This window comes from Bubalus kerabau, chromosome 5, assembly GCF_029407905.1.
Source record: "Bubalus kerabau isolate K-KA32 ecotype Philippines breed swamp buffalo chromosome 5, PCC_UOA_SB_1v2, whole genome shotgun sequence".
Taxonomy (NCBI): domain Eukaryota; kingdom Metazoa; phylum Chordata; class Mammalia; order Artiodactyla; family Bovidae; genus Bubalus; species Bubalus kerabau.
Window position 1 is genome coordinate 77,915,816 of NC_073628.1, and position 21,283 is coordinate 77,937,098.

Genomic DNA, 21,283 nt, shown 5'->3' on the forward strand with positions numbered 1-21,283 from the left:
AACAATAAAATAACGGAAAGTTTCAGAGAGGAGGTGGAATCTCAGCTCTACCTTTGATGTGTGTTGTCTTTAAAGATCTGAAATGGACTTTGATTTTTGTCTTCAAGTATTTAGAGTTAGGGAATGGAATTCCATGTAGAAAGTGCCAAGGGGTGGATCTCATTAGGGCCCTGGGAAGTGGTAGGATTTGAGTGGCAAGATTAATCTGTGGTAGATATGAAATACAGATCCCTAAGCTGTGAAGTATTGAATAATTTATTGATGATTTTAGCTCACAAAAATCATCACTGCTTCTTTTACCTCAAACCACTATTGGCCAGAAGAGTTTGCCCTGTGGTTTTCAAACTAAGGTGTTCATCAGAATCACCTGGAGAATTTGTTAAATAAAACACAGGCTATTGGACTTTATTCCCAGAGCTGCTAACTTGGCAGTTCTGGGGAGAGACGCAAGCATTTGCCTTTCTAACAAATTGTAACAAGGAGATGCTGATGCTGTTGGTCCAGGGACCACATTTTGAGAATCACTGTGATGATGAAAGAGACAACAGTCAAGTGAGAGAACTGTTAGGAAAAGAAACGGTTCATTAGCATGCTCTCATCGTGTCTCCTCTGAATTCCTAAGGCAATTATCATCTGCACAATACATCTGGCAATTAATCATGTCTTGCCTTTTGACAACTCTTTTCTTTGCCTGAATGCTATTTACATATTTCTGTTGGTTTTATGCTTAAGAATCAGGCAGGAAGAGAGGCCAGCAATGGGACAACCCAGTGGGAGGGAGGGGTGGAAAGCAGGAAAAGGATAAATAAGGAGAAGATCCACCTGCGGGAAAGTGGAGTTGGAGCTGGACCGAGGCTACCTCTTAAGATGCCGAAGGGATAAAGCAAGGAGAAAGAGAATTCACATGGCATCCAGAAGGCAGAGTATGGGAAAGGTAGGCACCAGAAAAGCTATAGGGTAACCTCATAGAAAAGTGACCCAGCTGCCATGTAACATAAAGAGGAGAGGGAGTTCATGGAGAATATGATAAACCCTGAAAAGGGAACACAGATATTTTGGGGCACTGTCTTTTATCCTCTAGAGAAGAAGGTGCTGATGTGTTGTTTGTTGAAGATGAAGAGGGCTGTTTACTACTAGGAGGTCAAGTTCACAGACTCAAGCACTTTGAGTCAACAAGTTCCAGGATCAGGATCAAGGTCAAATGCCTGGGAAAAGTCATTTTTAAAGACACCAAACCAAGAGAGGGGAGCTGGATAGAGCCTGAATGGAAAGAAGGGTCAGGGTGTGGGTTGGTTTGAAAGAACTAGAATTGGATTCTTGAGATGCGGTTGTTCTTTAGTCTGTAAGTCATGCTCAACTCTTTGTGACCCCATGGACTCTTGCCCACCAGACTCCTCTGACCATGGGATTTCCCAGGCAAGAAAGACTATTGGAGTGGGTTGTCTTTTGCTTCTCCAGGGCATCTTCCCGTCTCAGAAATCAAACCCACGTCTCCTGAATTGGCAAGCAGATTCTTTATCACTAAACCACCAGGGAAGCCCTTGAGATGAGGTGGTCTGTGTCTTATTTTGCATTTTGCTATACTCTTTCCTTTTGTGGACAGTTGCAAGCTTCAGCCTTTCTCAACTGCATCTGACAGGTGAATTAATCTGGAGTGCTAGCAGGCTCAGGAAATTCTCAGGAAGCACCAACAGCCAGAGATGTCCAAGATAAGGGGCAAGGCCCTCAAAGGTGCCATCACGTTTGGACCAGGACTACTGTTTCACATTTGAAAAACAAATGAAAGAGATTCTGGTGAAAAGCTATGGTTTCCTTCTCCACTCCTTTCTACCCACAATCCTATTTCCCAGAAACAAGATTTTTAAATTGTTTCTGGTTTTGGTTCTTTGGACAAATCCAAACATCTAAATAATGTGCTTGAGCTCCTTTTTCTTGATTTATTTACATAACACATTTGTTGACTCCTCAGTATGAAAGTTGAATGTTTAACTTAACAACATAACTCCATTTCCCCTCCTTGTCTTCATACCAATGTTTGGTTGTTTTTGTTCTTCTAAACTAAACCTTCACACCTAATTATTTAATACACTGAGATTTCTATTTCCTGTTATGTCTGCTTCACATAGGATTGCTAGATGTTCCAATTCATAACATGAAGGTATTTTATTCTTTATCTTTTCTATTATTTTTTCTCTCTCCCCATTTCATCCTACACTCTGGTCAAATCTTTCTTCTTTTACATTGTGTCAAAATTGTTAACATTTACTTTCCATGAACTAATTAAATAAAATTGGCCCTAGCTTCATGGTCAAATAGTTATTCTTTTTTTACAGTGCATCAGTTGCTTAAAATCTCCTAGATGGTCTTGTTTGCTTAATATTTGATCTATGACTTTTTTTGGAGAGCTCTATGTTTTTCCTAGACTTTCTAGTTCTCTGTTCCCTTTTCTTGTAATTTATCATACATTCAAATTTTCCAGTCTTTACCTCATTTTATCTACTCTGTAGTATCTTTTTCCGGAGACCTGCCTCCTCCTGGAGTTTCCAGGTTAATTTAGGCTAACTCCCAACTGACATCTTAGAAGTTTCAACTCTGCCTTCCTGAATTGTATTCTCTGGAGTCCACGTCATCTCTTTCTTGGTTTACTTCCACTTGCTGAGACTGTCAGTGAGTATTGGGTTGGCCAAAATTTTCCTTTGGGTTTTTAAGATGGCACAGAAAACCCCAAACAAAGTTTTTGGCCAGCCCAATAATTTCCTAAGAAAGGATGCAGCTTTGTATCTTCAAAAATACTTTCTACTCTCACACTTGCCTAATAATGTCATGTGTACAGACTTCAGATTAAAAAACTATTTTAAAGACACATATTTGAACATCTTTGGGGCTTCCCAGGTGTCTCAGTTCAATAAAGAATCCGCCTGCCAAACAGGTGATGCCGGTTCAATGCTGGGGGTGGGAAGATCCCCTGGAGAAAGGAATGTCAACCCACTCCAGTGTATTCGTGCCTAGAAAATCCCATGGATGGAGGAGCTTGGAGGGCTACAGTCCATGAGATCACAAAGAGTCAGGCATGACTTAGCAAATAAACCACCACCATTTGAACATCCAGTGTTTCATTCCTTTTTAGGCGACTTGTTTTATTTTTCTCTGAAAGACTTAATATCTCTCTTTGGCCTTTGCTGTCCTGAAATTTCATGTCATTGGATTGAAGTGTGAGGGCTTTTATTGTTCCCATCAGTTGACCTGGTAGTCAGTGGACATTTTCCCTCTAAAAAACTATTTCTTCTTTAACTTAAAAATTTTTTTAATGTATTGCTCCTTTAAAGATTTTCTTCCCTTCATTTCCTCTGCCCAACTTTTCCTTAAGATTTGTATACGTCTGACATTGAATCAGATCTTTCAGACAGTCCTTCTGCTATTTTTACCAAGAGATTTTCTTGGTTTTATTTCCAGTTATTATATTGACAAAATTTTTTCATATTCGATGGACCTTGGAGGTATCATGCTTAGTGAAATAAATCAGGGAGAAAGACAAATACTCTTTTACCATTTATATATGGAATCTGGTAAAAATAAATGAATGTATATAATAAAACAAAAACAGACTCACAGATCTAGAAAATAAACTAGTGGTTACCCAAAAAGAGAAGGAAGAGGGAAGGGACATGGAGGAATATGAGATTAAGAAACACAGCTATTATGCATAAAATAAATAAGCAACAAGGATATACTGTACAGCACAGGGAAACATGCCATTATTTTTAACAACTTTAAATGGAGTATAATATTTAAAAATATTGACTCACTATGTTGACACCTAACACCTAAACTAAGATTGTAAATCAACACTATACTTCAATTTTAAAAGATCTTTAACAGTTTTCTGATTGTTTCTTTTCATGATATCATATTCTTGTTTAAAAGAGTAACATATTCACTTATCTGTTGGTTTTTGACACTTTCTGTTCTTCAGAGGTTCTGCATGTGTGTTGAGAAGGAAGAGCAACATGAATAAAAATAGCCTGGGTCCTTGCCACCATGGGACCTCCCTGTCCATACAGGGATGTTCATACTCAGACTGTCCCAGAAAGACAAATATCTTTATTTATAATATCTTTCCCAGAAAGCCTCTACTTTATTATTATTATTCTATTATTAGCTGCGCTGGGTCTTCATTGCTACCTGCAGGCTTTCTCTAGTTGCCCTGAGCAGGGGCTTCTCTCTAGTTGCGATGCACAGGCTTACTCCTTGCAGTGGCTTCTCTTGTTGCAGAGCATGGGCTCTAAAGCGTGGGCTTCAGTAGCTGTGCCACACAAGTGTGCAGGCTTAGTTGTTCCTCAGCATGTGGGATCTTCTTGGACCAGGGATCAAACCCATGTGCTCTGCACTGGCAGGCGAATTCTTAACCACTAGATCACCAGGGCAGTCCCTGGGTTTTCTTTTACAGGCAATGAAGAAGCATTGTAAAAATGACACGGTAAGCCTGTCCAGTGAGCCTGGAGGTGAAACAAATGACCACAGTTTTGTGATCAGAGCAGATTCGTAGCTCTGCCCCACAGTAGAAGCACGCGTCTCAGGTAGCAGATCCTTGCACTCATGTGAAGGACGGCCTCCTTCTTCTCAATGCTTGGATGGGAGCTCATTCTAAGTTGCCAGTCATCTTTCTCACATCCTAGCTTCCCAACAAACATGGTATGAAGCAGCCAATTCATTTTCATATTTCAGTCACATTTCAGTATTCCTTTCCTAAAACCACTCGAGAGTCCTCATTTTCTTCATAACTGGTTGATGGATCATCTGCAAACTTACCCTGTTTTTCTTGCCATGTTTCTCACTGATTCCCAGCACATACTCTGCATTTGGGCCAGACTGAACAATTAGCTGTTCCTGAACATGCCCTGGCTCCTGCTTCCTCTCTTTTGCTTATACTTCCCGGCAGTCTGGAATGCTCTTCTTTCCATCTCTGCTCATTGAAATCCTATCCACCCTTGGGGACCTAGTTCCAATGTCACTTTCTGCCTTAGGCCTTTTCTGAGTCCCTGCAGGGATTGGGATCTCTTTTCTCTGCTGTGCCTTTGACCTTTATCATCCCCTGCCTGGCAAATTTGTTGCTGTTTGCGTGTCTGGGGATACTCCTCAATGAGGACAAGAAACGTCACCTTTGACCTCTCCAACAGTGCCTGTGTTTAGCAGACTTTCTTCTGAAGGGATCTGTGAGTCTATTTAAAATGGGACTAACTGTTCTTGTTAGGCTGATGGGAACTTGCTTCTGAAAAAGAGACAATGACAGAAACAGTTAACAATAGATAGTATTGGCAATCAATTGGGATAACCTAATCCCAAATTATATATATTATATATATATGTACATATATATGAATGTATGTATGTATGTATATTTTTTATTGAGAAATATTCCTCATTCAGGCATAACAGAAAATCTCTTTGATATGGAAAAGCAATGAACAGTTTTTATTTTTATGAAAAAAAAGAGAATTAAGTAAAGTAGCAGCTGAACTCATGAACAAGTCATGAGTCAGAAAGTCTGAAGCAGAGACTGAGTCCAAAATTTACAGAAAGGCTATCAAAAACTTGGCAGAATTAAGTGAATAAAACAAAAATTTCATAGATTTACATCATTATTTCATAAATTTTCTCCACTTGGTAATTCTCAGTGAGTAACTGATATAGCAAATTTAAGTTTAATTTAACAAATTCTAGTTTCTTAAATATCTGGTCCCCTTGTTGGCATAGCCCAAGGTCTATAGTGAGAACATGTTAGTTGAATTTTATGAATCAGTCAGAATTCTCTCAAACCTTCAAAATATTATTAAAATTTTTTTATTTAAGTATAGTTGATTTACAATGTTGTATTAGTTTCAGGTGTACAGCAAAGTGATTCAGTTATATATATAAATACATACATTTTCAGATTTTTTTCCATTATAGATAATTAAAACATATTGATATAATTCCCTGAGCTATATGGTAGGTCCTTGTTATTCATCTATTTTATATATAGTAGTATGTGTATTTTATTTTATTTTTTTAAATTTTATTTTATTTTTAAACTTTACATAATTGTATTAGTTTTGCCAAATATCAAAATGAATCCGCCACAGGTATACATGTGTTCCCCATCCTGAACCCTCCTCCCTCCTCCCTCCCCACACCATCCCTCTGGGTCGTCCCAGTGCACTAGCCCCAAGCATCCAGTATCGTGCATCGAACCTGGACTGGCAACTCGTTTCATACATGATATTTTACATGTTTCAATGCCATTCTCCCAAATCTTCCCACCCTCTCCCTCTCCCACAGAGTCCATAAGACTGTTCTATACATCAGTGTCTCTTTTGCTGTCTCGTACACAGGGTTATTGTTACCATCTTTCTAAATTCCATATATATGCGTTAGTATACTGTATTGGTGTTTTTCCTTCTGCTTACTTCACTCTGTATAATAGGCTCCAGTTTCATCCATCTCATTAGAACTGATTCAAATGTATTCTTTTTAATGGCTGAGTAATACTCCACTGTGCATATGTACCACAGCTTTCCTATCCATTCATCTGCTGATGGACATCTAGGTTGCTTCCATGTCCTGGCTATTATAAACAGTGCTGTGATGAACATTGGGGTACTCGTGTCTCTTTCCCTTCTGGTTTCCTCAGTGTGTATGCCCAGCAGCGGGATTGCTGGATCATAAGGCAGTTCTATTTTCAGTTTTTTAAGGAATCTCCACACTGTTCTCCATAGTGGCTGTACTAGTTTGCATTCCCACCAACAGTGTAAGAGGGTTCCCTTTTCTCCACACCCTCTCCAGCATGTATTGCTTGTAGACTTTTGGATTGCAGCCATTCTGACTGGTGTGAAATGGTACCTCATAGTGGTTTTGATTTGCATTTCTCTGATGAGTGATGTTGAGCATCTTTTCATGTGTTTGTTAGCCATCTGTATGTCTTCTTTGGAGAAATGTCTATTTAGTTCTTTGGCCCATTTTTTGATTGGGTCATTTATTTTTCTGGAGTTGAGCTGTAGGAGTTGCTTGTATATTCTCAAGATTAGTTGTTTGTCAGTTGCTTCATTTGCTATTATCTTCTCCCATTCTGAAGGCTGTCTTTTTACCTTGCTAATAGTTTCCTTTGATGTGCAGAAGCTTTTAAGGTTAATTAGGTCCCATTTGTTTATTTTTGCTTTTATTTCCAATATTCTGGGAGGTGGGTCATAGAGGATCCTGCTGTGATGTATGTCAGAGAGTGTTTTGCCTATGTTCTCCTCTAGGAGTTTTATAGTTTCTGGTCTTACGTTTAGATCTTTAATCCATTTTGAGTTTATTTTTGTGTATGGTGTTAGAAAGTGTTCTAGTTTCATTCTTTTACAGAATGGTTGACCAGATTTCCCAGTACCACTTGTTAAAGAGATTGTCTTTAATCCATTGTATATTCTTGCCTCCTTTGTCAAAGATAAGGTGTCCATATGTGCGTGGATTTATCTCTGGGCTTTCTATTTTGTTCCATTGATCTATATTTCTGTCTTTGTGCCAGTACCATACTGTCTTGATAACTGTGGCTTTGTAGTAGAGCCTGAAGTCAGGTAGGTTGATTCCTCCAGTTCCATTCTTCTTTCTCAAGATAGCTTTGGCTATTCGAGGTTTTTTGTATTTCCATACAAATTGGGAAATTATTTGTTCTAGCTCTGTGAAGAATACCGTTGGTAGCTTGATAGGGATTGCATTGAATCTATAAATTACTTTGGGTAGTATACTCATTTTCACTATATTGATTCTTCCAATCCATGAACATGGTATATTTCTCCATCTATTAGTGTCCTCTTTGATTTCTTTCACCAGTGTTTTATAGTTTTCTATATATAGGTCTTTAGTTTCTTTAGGTAGATATATTCCTAAGTATTTTATTCTTTCCGTTGCAATGGTGAATGGAATTGTTTCCTTAATTTCTCTTTCTGTTTTCTCGTTATTAGTGTATAGGAATGCAAGGGATTTCTGTGTGTTGATTTTGTATCCTGCAACTTTACTATAGTCATTGATTAGTTCTAGTAATTTTCTGGTGGAGTCTTTAGGGTTTTCTATGTAGAGGATCATGTCATCTGCAAACAGTGAGAGTTTTACTTCTTCTTTTCCAATTTGGATTCCTTTTATTTCTTTTTCTGCTCTGGTTGCTGTGGCCAAAACTTTCAAAACTATGTTGAATAGTAATGGTGAAAGTGGGCACCCTTGTCTTGTTCCTGACTTTAGAGGAAATGCTTTCAATTTTTCACCATTGAGGATAATGTTTGCTGTGGGTTTGTCATATATAGCTTTGATTATGTTGAGGTATGTTCCTTCTATTCCTGCTTTCTGGAGAGTTTTTTATCATAAATGGATGTTGAATTTTGTCAAAGGCTTTCTCTGCATCTATTGAGATAATCATATGGTTTTTATTTTTCAATTTGTTAATGTGGTGTATTACATTGATTGATTTGCGGATATTGAAGAATCCTTGCATCCCTGGGATAAAGCCCACTTGGTCATGGTGTAGGATCTTTTTAATGTGTTGTTGGATTCTGATTGCTAGAATTTTGTTAAGGATTTTTGCATCTATGTTCATCAGTGATATTGGCCTGTAGTTTTCTTTTTTTGTGGCATCTTTGTCAGGTTTTGGTATTAGGGTGATGGTGGCCTCATAGAATGAGTTTGGAAGTTTACCTTCCTCTGCAATTTTCTGGAAGAGTTTCATCAGGATAGGTGTTGGCTCTTCTCTAAATTTTTGGTAGAATTCAGCTGTGAAGCCGTCTGGACCTGGGCTTTTGTTTGCTGGAAGATTTTTGATTACAGTTTCAATTTCCATGCTTGTAATGGGTCTGTTAAGATTTTCTATTTCTTCCTGGTCGAGTTTTGGAAAGTTGTACTTTTCTTAGAATTTGTCCATTTCTTCCACGTTGTCCATTTTATTGGCATATAATTGTTGATAGTAGTCTCTTATGATCTTTTGTATTTCTGTGTTGTCTGTTGTGATCTCTCCATTTTCATTTTTAATTTTATTGATTTGATTTTTCTCCCTTTGTTTCTTGATGAGTCTGGCTAATGTTTTGTCAATTTTATTTATCCTTTCAAAGAACCAGCTTTTGGTTTTGTTGATTTTTGCTATGGTCTCTTTTGTTTTTTCCATTTATTTCTGCTCTAATTTTTAAGATTTCTTTCCTTCTACTAACCCTGGGGTTCTTCATTTCTTCCTTTTCTAGTTGCTTTAGGTGTAGAGTTAGGTTATTTATTTGACTTTTTTCTTGTTTCTTGAGGTGTGCCTGTATTGCTATGAACTTTCCCCTTAGGACTGCTTTTACCGTGTCCCACAGGTTTTGGGTTGTTGTGTTTTCATTTTCATTCGTTTCTATGCAAATTTTGATTTCTTTTTTGATTTCTTCTGTGATTTGTTGGTTATTCAGCAGCGTGTTGTTCAGCCTCCATATGTTGGAATTTTTAATAGTTTTCCTCCTGTAATTGAGATCTAATCTTACTGCATTGTGGTCAGAAAAGATGCTTGGAATGATTTCTATGTTTTTGAATTTACCAAGGCTAGCTTTATGGCCCAGGATGTGATCTATCCTGGAGAAGGTTCCATGTGCACTTGAGAAAAAGGTGAAATTCATTGTTTTGGGATGAAATGTCCTATAGATGTCAATTAGGTCTACCTGGTCTATTATATCATTTAAAGTTTGTGTTTCCTTGTTAATTTTCTGTTTAGTTGACCTATCCATAGGTGTGAGTGGGGTATTAAAGTCTCCCACTATTATTGTGTTATTGTTAATTTCTCCTTTCATACTTGTTAGCATTTGTCTTACATACTGCGGTGCTCCCGTGTTGGGTGCATATATATTTATAATGGTTATATCTTCTTCTTGGATTGATCCTTTGATCATTATGTAGTGACCTTCTTTGTCTCTTTTCACAGCCTATGTTTTAAAGTCTATTTTATCTGATATGAGTATTGCTACTCCTGCTTTCTTTTGGTCCCTATTTGCATGGAAAATCTTTTTCCAGCCCTTCACTTTCAGTCTGTATGTGTCCCCTGTTTTGAGGTGGGTCTCTTGTAGACAACATATGTAGGGGTCTTGTTTTTGTATCCATTCAGCCAGTCTTTGTCTTTTGGTTGGTGCATTCAACCCATTTATGTTTAAGGTAATTACTGGTAAGTATGATCCCGTTGCCATTTACTTTATTGTTTTGGGTTCAAATTTATACACCGTTTTTGTGTTTCCTGTCTAGAGAATATCCTTTAGTATTTGTTGGAGAGCTGGTTTGGTGGTGCAGAATTCTCTCAGCTTTTGCTTGTCTGAAAAGCTTTTGATTTCTCCTTCATACTTAAATGAGATCCTTGCTGGGTACAATAATCTGGGCTGTAGGTTATTTTCTTTCATCATTTTAAGTATGTCTTGCCATTCCCTCCTGGCTTGAAGAGTTTCTATTGAAAGATCAGCTGTTATCCTTATGGGAATTCCCTTGTGTGTTATTTATTGTTTTTCCCTTGCTGCTTTTAATATTTGTTCTTTGTGTTTGATCTTTGTTAATTTGATTACTATGTGTCTTGGGGTGTTTCGCCTTGGGTTTATCCTGTTTGGGACTCTCTGGGTTTCTTGGACTTGGGTGATTATTTCCTTCCCCATTTTAGGGAAGTTTTCAACTATTATCTCCTCAAGTATTTTCTCATGGTCTTTCATTTTGTCTTCTTCTGGAACCCCTATGATTCGAATGTTGTAGCATTTAATATTGTCCTGGAGGTCTCTGAGATTGTCCTCATTTCTTTTAATTCGTTTTTCTTTTATCCTCTCTGATTCATTTATTTCTACCATTCTATCTTCTAATTCACTAATCCTATCTTCTGCCTCTGTTATTCTACTATTTGTTGCCTCCAGAGTGTTTTTAATTTCATTTATTGCATTATTCATTATATATTGACTCTTTTGTATTTCTTCTAGGTCCTTGTTAAACCTTTCTTGCATCTTCTCAATCCTTGTCTCCAGGCTATTTATCTGTGATTCCATTTTAATTTCAAGATTTAGGATCAATTTCACTATCATTATTCGGAATTCTTTATCAGGTAGATTCCCTATCTCTTCCTCTTTGTTTGGTTTGGTGGGCATTTATCCTGTTCCTTTACCTGCTGGGTATTCCTCTGTCTCTTCATCTTGTTTAAATTGCTGAGTTTGGGGTGCCCTTTCTGTATTCTGGCAGTTTGTGGAGTTCTCTTTATTGTGGCGTTTCCTCACTGTGTGTGGGTTTGTACAGGTGTCTTGTCAAGGTTTCCTGGATAGGGAAGCTTGTGTCGGTGTTCTAGTGGGTGGAGCTGTATTTCTTCTCTCTGGAGTGCAATGAAATATCCAGTAATGAGTTATGAGATGTCTATGGTTTTGGGGTGACTTTGGGCAACAGGTATCTTGAAGCTCAGGGCTGTGTTCCTTTGTTGCTGGAGAATTTGCTTGGTATGTCTTGCCCTGGAACTTGTTGGCCCTTGTGTGGTGCTTGGTTTCAGTGTAGGTATGGAGGCGTTTGATAAGCTCCTGTCAATTAATGTTCCTTGGAGTCAGGAGTTCCCTGGAGTCAGGGTTTGGACTTAAGCCTCCTGCTTCCAGTTATCGGTCTTATTTTTACAGTAGTTTCAAAACTTCTCCTTCTATACAGCACCATTGATAAAACATCTACGTTAAAGATGAAAAGTTTCTCTACTGTGAGGGTCACTCAGAGAGGTTCACAGCGTTACATGGAGAAGAGGGAGGAGGGAATTAGAGGTGACCCAAATGAGATGAGGTGGAATCAATAGTGGAGAGAGTGAGCTAGCCAGTAGTCACTTCCTTATGTGCACTCCACAACTGGACCGCTCAGAGATGTTCATGGAGTTATACAGAGAAGAGAAGAAGGAGGAGGGAGACAGAGGTGGCCAGAAGGATAAAAGGGGGAAATGAAAAGGAGGGAGACAGATCCAGCCAGTAATTAGTTCCCTAAGTGTTCTCCACCGTCTGGAACACACCGAAATTCACAGAGTTGGGTAGAGTAGAGAGGGGTTAGGGATGAAACACAGGCGACCTGGTGGAGAAAAAGGAGAGTCCAAAGGGAGACAGAGCAGTCAAGCCAGTAATGCCGCTCCCTAGTGAAAAATGGGTCCTAAAGATTGGGTTCTTAAACATACAAAATTGGTAACAAATACATAAAAGCAAAAATTAAAAATCTAGAGTAGAGTTTGGAATTTCAAAAATACGATGTTAAAGAAAAGAAGAAGGAAAAGAAAGAGAGAAAAAACGAACAAAGAAAAACAAACAAGGTCGTGAAAATTATAAAGAAAATACAGGTACAAAATTGATATCAAATACCAAAAAGCAAAAATTAAAAATCTAGAGTAGAGTTTGGAATTTCAAAAATACAATGTTAAAAAAAAAAAAAGGAAGAAGAAAAATAAAGAGAGAAAACAAACAAACAAACAAAAACAAACAATGTCACAAAAATTATAAAGAAAATACAGGTACAAAATTGATATCAAATACCAAAAAGCATAAATTAAAAATCTAGAGTAGAGTTTGGAATTTCAGATATACAATGTTATATAAAAGAAGAAGAGAAAGAAACAGAGAAAAAAAAAGTCACAGAAATTATAAAAAAAAACTATAGGTACAAAATTGATAACATATACCAAAAAGCTAAAATTAAAAATCTAGAGTAGAGTTTGGAATTTCAAAAATACAATGTTAAAGAAAAGAAGAAGAAAAAAAAAAACACAAGGTCAAAAAATTATAAAATATATATATATGAAGTTTGCTGAAGAAAAAAAAATAAGGTCTTTTTTTTTTGCAAAGTAATAGGTTATAAAAGTGAAAATTAAAGGAACAATAGAGGACTTAAAATATTTTTTCAAAAAAATTTTAAAAAAAAGAATGATAGTAAAAATATATCTAGGACTTTCTCTGGTTTTGTTGTGAGTATTGTGGGTTCAGTTCATTTTTGGCTAGTTCCTTGGTCCGACTTATATTTCTCAAGATCTATAGGCCCCTTCCTATGTAGTCCGTAGTAACCACAGGGTTTTAATCTATGGCCTGTAGCTTCCAAGGCGTTTCCCTCTGTTATAGCTTCTTCTGTTTGCTGGTCTCTTCAGTGTCTGGTTTCCGCCCTGACACAAAGGGGATGGTGGAGGACACTTTTTTTTTTTTTTTTTTTTTTTTAGGCTCACTTGTTCAGCCGTGCTGTGGGGAGGGAGGGAGGGATGCTGCAAACAGATAACACTGGCATGCGCTCGCAGTGCCTCAGCCACACTGGGTCTGCCCCCGCTCACTGTGTGTGTAGCCTCCCTGCCCACACTGCTCGGGCTCTAGGTTGCTCCGCCAGGAACAATCCGAGGCCGGCCCTGGGCTGCATGTACCTCCCAGGTCCAAGCCGCTCAGGTTCAGGCACTCGGGTAGTCCTCAGAGGCGCAGACTCGGTTGGGCCTGCGTTTTGTGCTCTTCCCAGGTCCGAGCAGCTCAGGTAATGAGGTGTTTGGTGAGTGCCAATGCTTTGACTTATCGCCTCCCCGCCATGCGGGGGTTATTTGGGTGTAAAACCTGCGCACCTTCTCAGGCAGATGTTGACCGTCCAGACCCCCAAGAAGTTTTAGTTAGCAAAGAAGCCTGCTTACAGTTTTATACATAATGTCTCTCTGGGGCTGCGATTGCCCCCTTCTGGCTCTGGCTGCCTGTCACCGGAGGGGGAAGGTCTGCAGCTGGCTATCTCTGTTCAGTCCTTTGTTCTGTGCGCGGTCCTGGCGGTGTCTTAGGTTAGGGCTGGCTTTTCGCTTGGTAGATATCCCACAGTCTGGTTTGCTAGCCCAAATTATTTCGCTCAAATAGCGCTCAGGGTATTCAGTCCAGATTTTTACTCTAAGCGATGCAGCCTGCGCCGCGCCTCCCTGCCGAGCCCCCGCTTGCTAATGGCGTGTGCAGGCGTCTGCGCTGCTTCTCTGATGGGCGAGTTACCGTAGGGCTCGCAATCTGCGAGTTTTAATTGTTTATTTATTTTTTCTCCCTGTTACGTTGCCCTCTGTGCTTCCAAAGCTCGGCACAGATTCGGCAGTGAGAAGCTTTCCTGGTGTTTGGAAACTTCTCTCTTTTTAAGACTCCCTTCCCGGGACGGAACTCCATCCCTCCCTCTTTTGTCTCTTTTTTTGTCTTTTATATTTTTTCCTACCTCCTTTCAAAGAGTTGGGTTGCTTTTCTGGGTGCCTGATGTCCTCTGCCGGCATTCAGAAGTTGTTTTGTGGAATTTACTCGATGTTTAAATGCTCTTTTGATGAATTTGTGGGGGAGAAAGTGTTTTCCCCGTCCTACTCCTCCGCCATCTTGGCTCCTCCCCCTATATATAGTAGTATGTGTATTTTAGTTCCAAACTCCTAAATTATCCACCCCCTCTTCCCTTCAATAACCGTAAGTTTGTTTTCTATGTCTGTGTTTTTGTTTTGTAAATAAGTTCATCTGTATCATTTTTTAATTCCATTATACGGAATGTTCTTGTTTAGCTGCCAAGTTGTGTCTGACTTTTTTGTGACCCCAGGGACCATAGCCTGCCAGCATCGTATGGTATTTGTCTTTCTCTGTCTGACTTTTACTTCACTTAGTATGACAATCTCTAGGTCCATCCATGTTGCTACAAATAGCATTATTTCATTCTTTTCTATGGCTACTATTCCTGTGTGTGTGTGTGTGTGTGTGTGTGTGTGTGTGTGCTTCCTTTGTGGCTCAGCTGTTAAAGAATCTGCCTGCATGCAGGAGACCTGGGTTTGATCCCTGAGTTGGGAAGATCCCCTGGAGAAGGGAAAGGTTACCCACTCCAGTATCAACCAATATATATGTATATATATACACCATCTCTTCTTTATCCATTAACTTTTCCCCCCTGTTTTTGGCATTGCTCTGCAGCATTTGGGATCTTAATTCCCCATTTTGTGCTCCCTGTATTGGGAGTTTGAGCCCAGTTGAACTTGTGACCCCTGTACTGGGAGTTCAGAGTCTTAACAATTGGACTGCCAGGTAAGTTCCTATCTCTTCACCTGTTTGTGGACATGTAGGTTGTTTCCATGTCTTCCCTAGTGTAAGCAGTGTTCCTATGAACTCTGGGTGCATGTATCTGCTTGAATTATCAGAATACTGTGGTATTACCACAGAGGCTTTCCAGGGTGGCCCAGCTCCAAATCCCTGTTCCGTTTGCTCTCACTCCTACCTAGAATTATTTTTTTAAAAAGACACTTTTGAATACTAGACTTCAAAGTTCTTGCCTTTCAATATCACTTGACCTTGACCAAATGACCTCCTTTCTTATAAAAACAGACGTAATTGCCTTCTGAAGACTCCGCATTAACAATTCCAGTCTCCTCTGCTGTGAAGACTTGTGATATCCCAGCATGGTGTGCCTATCACACTGAAAGCACTAAAGGAAGGCAAATTGCCTGGTCATTCTCTTCTCTGGTCCAGGCAACAGGAAGCACCAACCAGTCAGGGAAACCAGACTCATTCCAGGTGAGCAGGTTGGAATTGTTCTTGAGGGCAGAAAAAAAAAATAGATTTTTGTTTTGAAAGCAGAAGAAGGAATAAATACCTAGAAGGTCATTTGGATGACTCTTTGCAAAAGCAAGGATCAGAGAAGCTGGTGTTTCAGTGAGCAGGGCTCTGCTGGGCAAGTGCAGGTCCTTGCTAGAGGGACATGGTTAGTTTCTGCCACCCCCAGGGCTGCCACATTCTGCCACATTCCAGGATCCTGGAATTTGAAATCAAAAAGTAAATTTTCCTAGTATTTAGATCCAGTTTTTGGATCCTCTCTCTTCCTTTGCCACAAAAGGTGCTTTTTATGCTCCATTTTACCTCATCTGTCTCCTTAAATGTGAGATGTGTCCCTTGGGCATAAACTCCAAAGGCATCACCAACATCAAGAAAATCTTAAAAAAAAAAAAGAAAGAAAGAAAGTCTTAGAGTAGCCGTAAATATGTTGAATTTGACCATCATCCTGTAGTAGTTCAAAGTGGGGAATGATCATCACAAGATTTATAAGGGGTATTTTTCTCCTCTTATATACTTCACAAGCCTGTCATTATTCCTGCCTCCACTGTAACTAAGAAGAATACTTTAAAATGTTCCCTCCATGAGGCACCAAAGGTCATCCTTTGAAATCCCAGAAATATGGTGCTCTAAGCGTCTTTGGATACTCCAGAGACATATAAATGGTAAAACTCAGATCCTCTTCTTCGTTTTTGTTGTTAACATTCTTTAAGTTTAAAAAGTGTGATAAAATACACATAACATAAAATTTACCATCCTAACTATTCTTACGTGTACAGTTCAGTTGCATTAAGGACGTTCACACTGTTATTCAGCTGCCACCACCATCCATCTCCAGGACTTGTTTCATCTTGCAAAACTGAAGCTCTGCACCCATTGAACAATACCTTCTTATTTCTCTCACCCCAGCTCCTGGTAACCACCGATCTATTTTCTGTCTCTCTGAATTTGACCACTCTAAGTACTTGAAATAAGTTGAATGAAACAGGATTGTTCTTTTGTGACTGGCTTATTTCACTTAGCATGATATCTTTAAGGTTCATACATACAGTAGCTTGTGTCAGACTTTCCTTCTCTTTTAAAGCTTAATAATATTCCACTACATATACATACATATACATTTTGTTTACTGTTCATTCATTGAAGGACGGTTGGGTTGCTTCCACCCTTTGGCTGCTATGAACATAATTTTGCTTCCTATTCTTTTGAGAAGATGTAAAAAAGATTTGGGAGGATGGTTAGGAAGAAAAGCACAGAGTAAGATAATTTTGTTCTTCTTGAATATATATCATAAAAATTCAAGCAGTTCTGAAAAGTGTGCTGCTGCTGCTGCTAAGTCGCTTCAGTTGTGTCCGACTCTGTGCGACCCCATAGACGGCAGCCTACCAGGCTCCCCCTGGGATTCTCCAGGCAAGAACACTGGAGTGGGTTGCCATTTCCTTCTCCAATGCATGAAAGTGAAAAGTGAAAGGGAAGTCGCTCAGTCGTGTCCGTGTAAGTCAGTCTAAATCTACTACTAAGAAAAAATAATTTGTTGCATGTTAGTGACCGTCTTTCTAGTTATCTCAGCATATGTCCATGCCAGATATATTGATATTTTACGTAAATGAATTGTCTTTAATGTTGTTCAGTAACCCCAATTTCTTTCAGCTTTACAATATGAACTTCTACTCATATTAATAAAATGTACTTTTATGCCATATTTTTCATGGCTGCTTTTATGGATGTATCATAATATTATTTATCCAATCTTCTGTTGAAGAACCAGTTTCCTTCAAGTGACTTCATTTGTTTTTTTCAATGTTATTTAGTATAAAGGAATACGGTGACAAATATTATCATACATTTGTCTTTGCGATCCTGTCTCATAAGTTCCTAAAATTGGGTTTAAGTGAAAAGACTTAAACTAACATTTTATTTATTTGCCAAGAACAATTTGTTTATGTGAAAACTCTGATGTCTTAGACCTCTTATTCTTATATATTTATCTATGACAAAACACATACTTGATATCCTAAATGACAGAGTAAGAACTTTCTAGATCTTTTTTGGGGAACACTCTATGGGAAGGAAGATAGAGACATTGGGTTATCTCAAAATGTTATATTGGAGGGATTTCTCTGGTGGTGCAGTGGCTCCACACTCCCAATGCAAGCTGCCCAGGCTTGGTCCCTGCTGAAGGAACTAGATCTCACATGCTGCAACTAAAAGGAAAAAAAAAAAAAAAATACGAATGTAGCAACAAAGATCAAAGGTCTCACATGCCACAGCTAGGGCCTGGTGAAGCCAGGTAAATATAATGAAAATATAAAAAAAATATTATACTGTATATGAATACATGTCAATGCAATGTAGTAGAGAAAGTTAGATGTTAGACCATCCTTGTGAGCTCAACAAAGGAATGTAGATATGGTCATCGTGAAGGGGAAATAATTATAAATTTAGTTGTACTTTGTTTTAATCCAGAATGCCAATCAAACCCAAAACTAGTACATAGCAGATCAAATCACAGCATCCAAAGTGCTTAATTGACCAGTTTTGTTACTAAAAGTGGCTCAATTGTAGAACCTATTGGAAAACTACATTTTAAAAAACTTACAGGTGGTGGTTTTACACTTTTCAAATGGTCTATTGGTCCATCTGCTAAAGGTATGGTGAGTAGGATCCAACTATCTGTGGGAGGGGACAGGTAAGGTCTTCACAAGAATTCTGATCATCAGCGAGAGGGCCAAAATTTGAAACAAGCTTTTAACTTGGGGGAGAGTCTGGAATCGAAGTGGTACTCTTTCATGGGACAAGTTTCCAAGAAAACAAATGGAGGTGGAGATTTGTAGGCAGGAAGTTTTGGGGGGAATATCTTAGGAACAACACCTGTAAGAAAATGAGGGAAGCAGGATTCATCAGAGGGAGAAGTACAATTGTAATACCATTGTAATAAAGGTCTCATCCAGGGCTTCCCGGGTGGTTCAGTGGTAAAGAAGCTGCCTGCCAAGCAAGAAACACGGGTTCAATCTGTGGGTCAGGAAGACCCTTGAAGTAGGAAATGGCAACCCACTCCAGTATTCTTGCCTGGACAGAGGCACCTGGCAGGCTTCAGTCCATGGGGTTGCAAAGAGTCAGACACAATTTAGTGACTAAATGACAACAGAGGTCTGATCCAAATCCCACAGCGAACTCTGAAGCTTTCATGACCATTCAGAGATGTCCCAAATGAGGCAAGGGGCCAGATCCCACAATGATCAGCCCTTGGGTATGGACAGCCCACAAAGGGTTATAATCTTGGGCGAGGCAGGTCCCTTTGGTTGAAGGCAGTCCTGAAGGGAGGATGTGGATGACATATCATAGCATCTCCTACAGACTCTAACCAGAAATTCAGCTATATGAACCAAGCAGACAATATCTTGGTGAACAGAGAGACGCTCTTAGTTCACCTCAGTCACATCCCATGCTGCTGCTGCTGCTAAGTCGCTTGAGTCGTGTCTGACTGTGCGATCCCATAGACGGCAACCCACCAGGCTCCCCCATCCCTGGGATTCTCCAGGCAAGAACACTGGAGTAGGGTGCCATTTCCTTCTCCAATGCATGAAAGTGAAAAGTGAAAGTGAAGTTGCTCAGTCGTCTCTGACTCTTAGCGACCCCATGAACTGCAGCCTACCAGGCTCCTCCGTCCATGGGATTTTCCAGGCAAGAGTACTGGAGTGGGGTGCCATTGCCTTCTCCAGTCACATCCCATACCACCAGACTAATTTCACATCTTCCCCTTCCACCATCACCTCACTTCCATTTCATCTCACCTCAACACACAAACACACACTGATGTAAATGAGTCACCAACATCAGCCAGGATTGAGTCAGTAATCCAGTAGGGTCAGACACTGAGGATGAAGCTCTTTCCTGTTTACAGCTGAGCAGGAAAGACAAGACAGGCATGGACTCCAAGAGCAAACTATGAAAAGAATCACCTTTAAAAACCAGAGATTTAAAGATCTGATATGCACAGGCCATATAAAATATTTGTGTATATCTATTTTTAATAAGAAATTTCAACTCTTAAGCAACCCCTTCAGTAACATAACATATCACTATGAAAACAAGCCCAACACCATCATAAAATGTTCATTTGTTCATTCTTTTTTGTTGTTGTTCAGTCATGTCTGACTCTTTGCAACCCCATGGACTGCAGCAGGCAAGGCTGCCCTGTACTTCACCATCTCCCAGAGTTTGCTCAAATTCATGCCCACTGAGTCAGTGATGCCATCCAACCATCTCATTCTCTGTCGTCCCCTTCTCCTCCTGCCTTCAATCTTTCTCAGCATCAGGGTCTTTTCTAATGAGTCAGCTCTTCACATCAGGTGGCCAAAGTATCGGAGCTTCAGCTTCAGCATCAGTCCTTTCAATGAATATTCAAGGTGGATTTCCTTTAGGATTGACTGGTTTGATCTTCTTAAGTCCAACTCTCAAGAGTCTTCTCCAGCACCACAGTTTAAAAGCATCAATTCTTCAGCACTCAGCCTTCTTTATGGTCCAACTCTCACATCCATACATGACTACTGGAAAAACCAGAGCTTTGACTAGATGGACCTTGTTGGCAAAGTAATGTATCTGCTTTTTAATATGCTGTCTTTAATACTCATTCTTTAAATATTTTAAAATTGATCATTATATGCCAGCACTGAGCTAGATTCCAAATCATCCAAAACAAATAAAACACAGTTCCTGCTTTCAAGGAGTTCACAGGTAGTGGGGGAGACAGATAAGATAGGACCTTCAAATGAGTGTTGGTTCCCAGGCATGCTGGAGACATAGGGGGCTCCTTATTTTGGAGTAGAGGCTTACCATTCTGCATTTCTGTCAACATTGCATTTAGCAATAGTTGAAATGGGTCTTTTTCATGTTTGGAAGGTGGTCTGGAATTTAAGCTTAAGATCTGGTTAAAGTTGTCTGGTTTTCAGAACAGAAAAAAAAATGCATTATGGTATAAAAGATAGTAACTATAGTCAGTGATTAAGCATTGCCCTTCTAAGATTATCTGAAAGTAACTTAGACAGCAATTAAGCAATATCCTTTTAAGATTATTGAGGAGTTGGGTTAGGTGTACTGCTAAAATATTTTGGAACTCTAAGAATTGCTGAAACAGAATATGTCTTTCCAAGTTTCTACCTTTGTATTCACTTTTTCTCTTTTATGTTCTTCTGTCCTAGGAATTAAGCACTGTCTTATGTAGCCAATTCTGTGGCTGCAATTGGAAGCTAAGTTTCCTGCCTCTCCAGCACTCAGATCTTAGGATTTGCATTTGTTTACTTCTTATTTGGGAAGTATTCTATCAAGTTTTCCATACCATGCACCACTTTCTGTCATACTGTATAATTTACTATTTTATTATTTATTGTCTATCTAACCCTGCTAGAAAGTAAATACCACAAGAGCAAAGATTTTGTTTTGCTTTGTTTTGTTCATGATTGTAGCACCACTGCCTAGAATAGTACCTGGCACATAGCATGTACTTCATAAATATTTATCGACTGAATGAAATAAAACATAAAGAGGAAAGATTCTGCTGAGATCACTGACGATAATGTGCTATGGACTGAAGAATATAAATAACTCAATAATATGCATCCCCTAAATAAATTAAAATATAATGTTTGGATGTTCATCACTTGTATGTCCATAGAAGGATCCATCTACAGCTTTTCAACTTCAGGGTTATCCTCTATAGT

General features: G+C 39.1%; 1 long non-coding RNA gene across 1 annotated transcript; it reads left to right on the forward strand.

Moving 5' to 3' along the window:
- Positions 1-509: 509 nt before the first annotated feature.
- LOC129653927 (uncharacterized) lies at positions 510-21,069 on the forward strand. Its single transcript, XR_008715288.1, has 4 exons — positions 510-934; positions 14,931-15,041; positions 15,339-15,527; positions 20,765-21,069. It is a non-coding gene; the product is annotated as an uncharacterized LOC129653927 (long non-coding RNA).
- Positions 21,070-21,283: the final 214 nt, after the last annotated feature.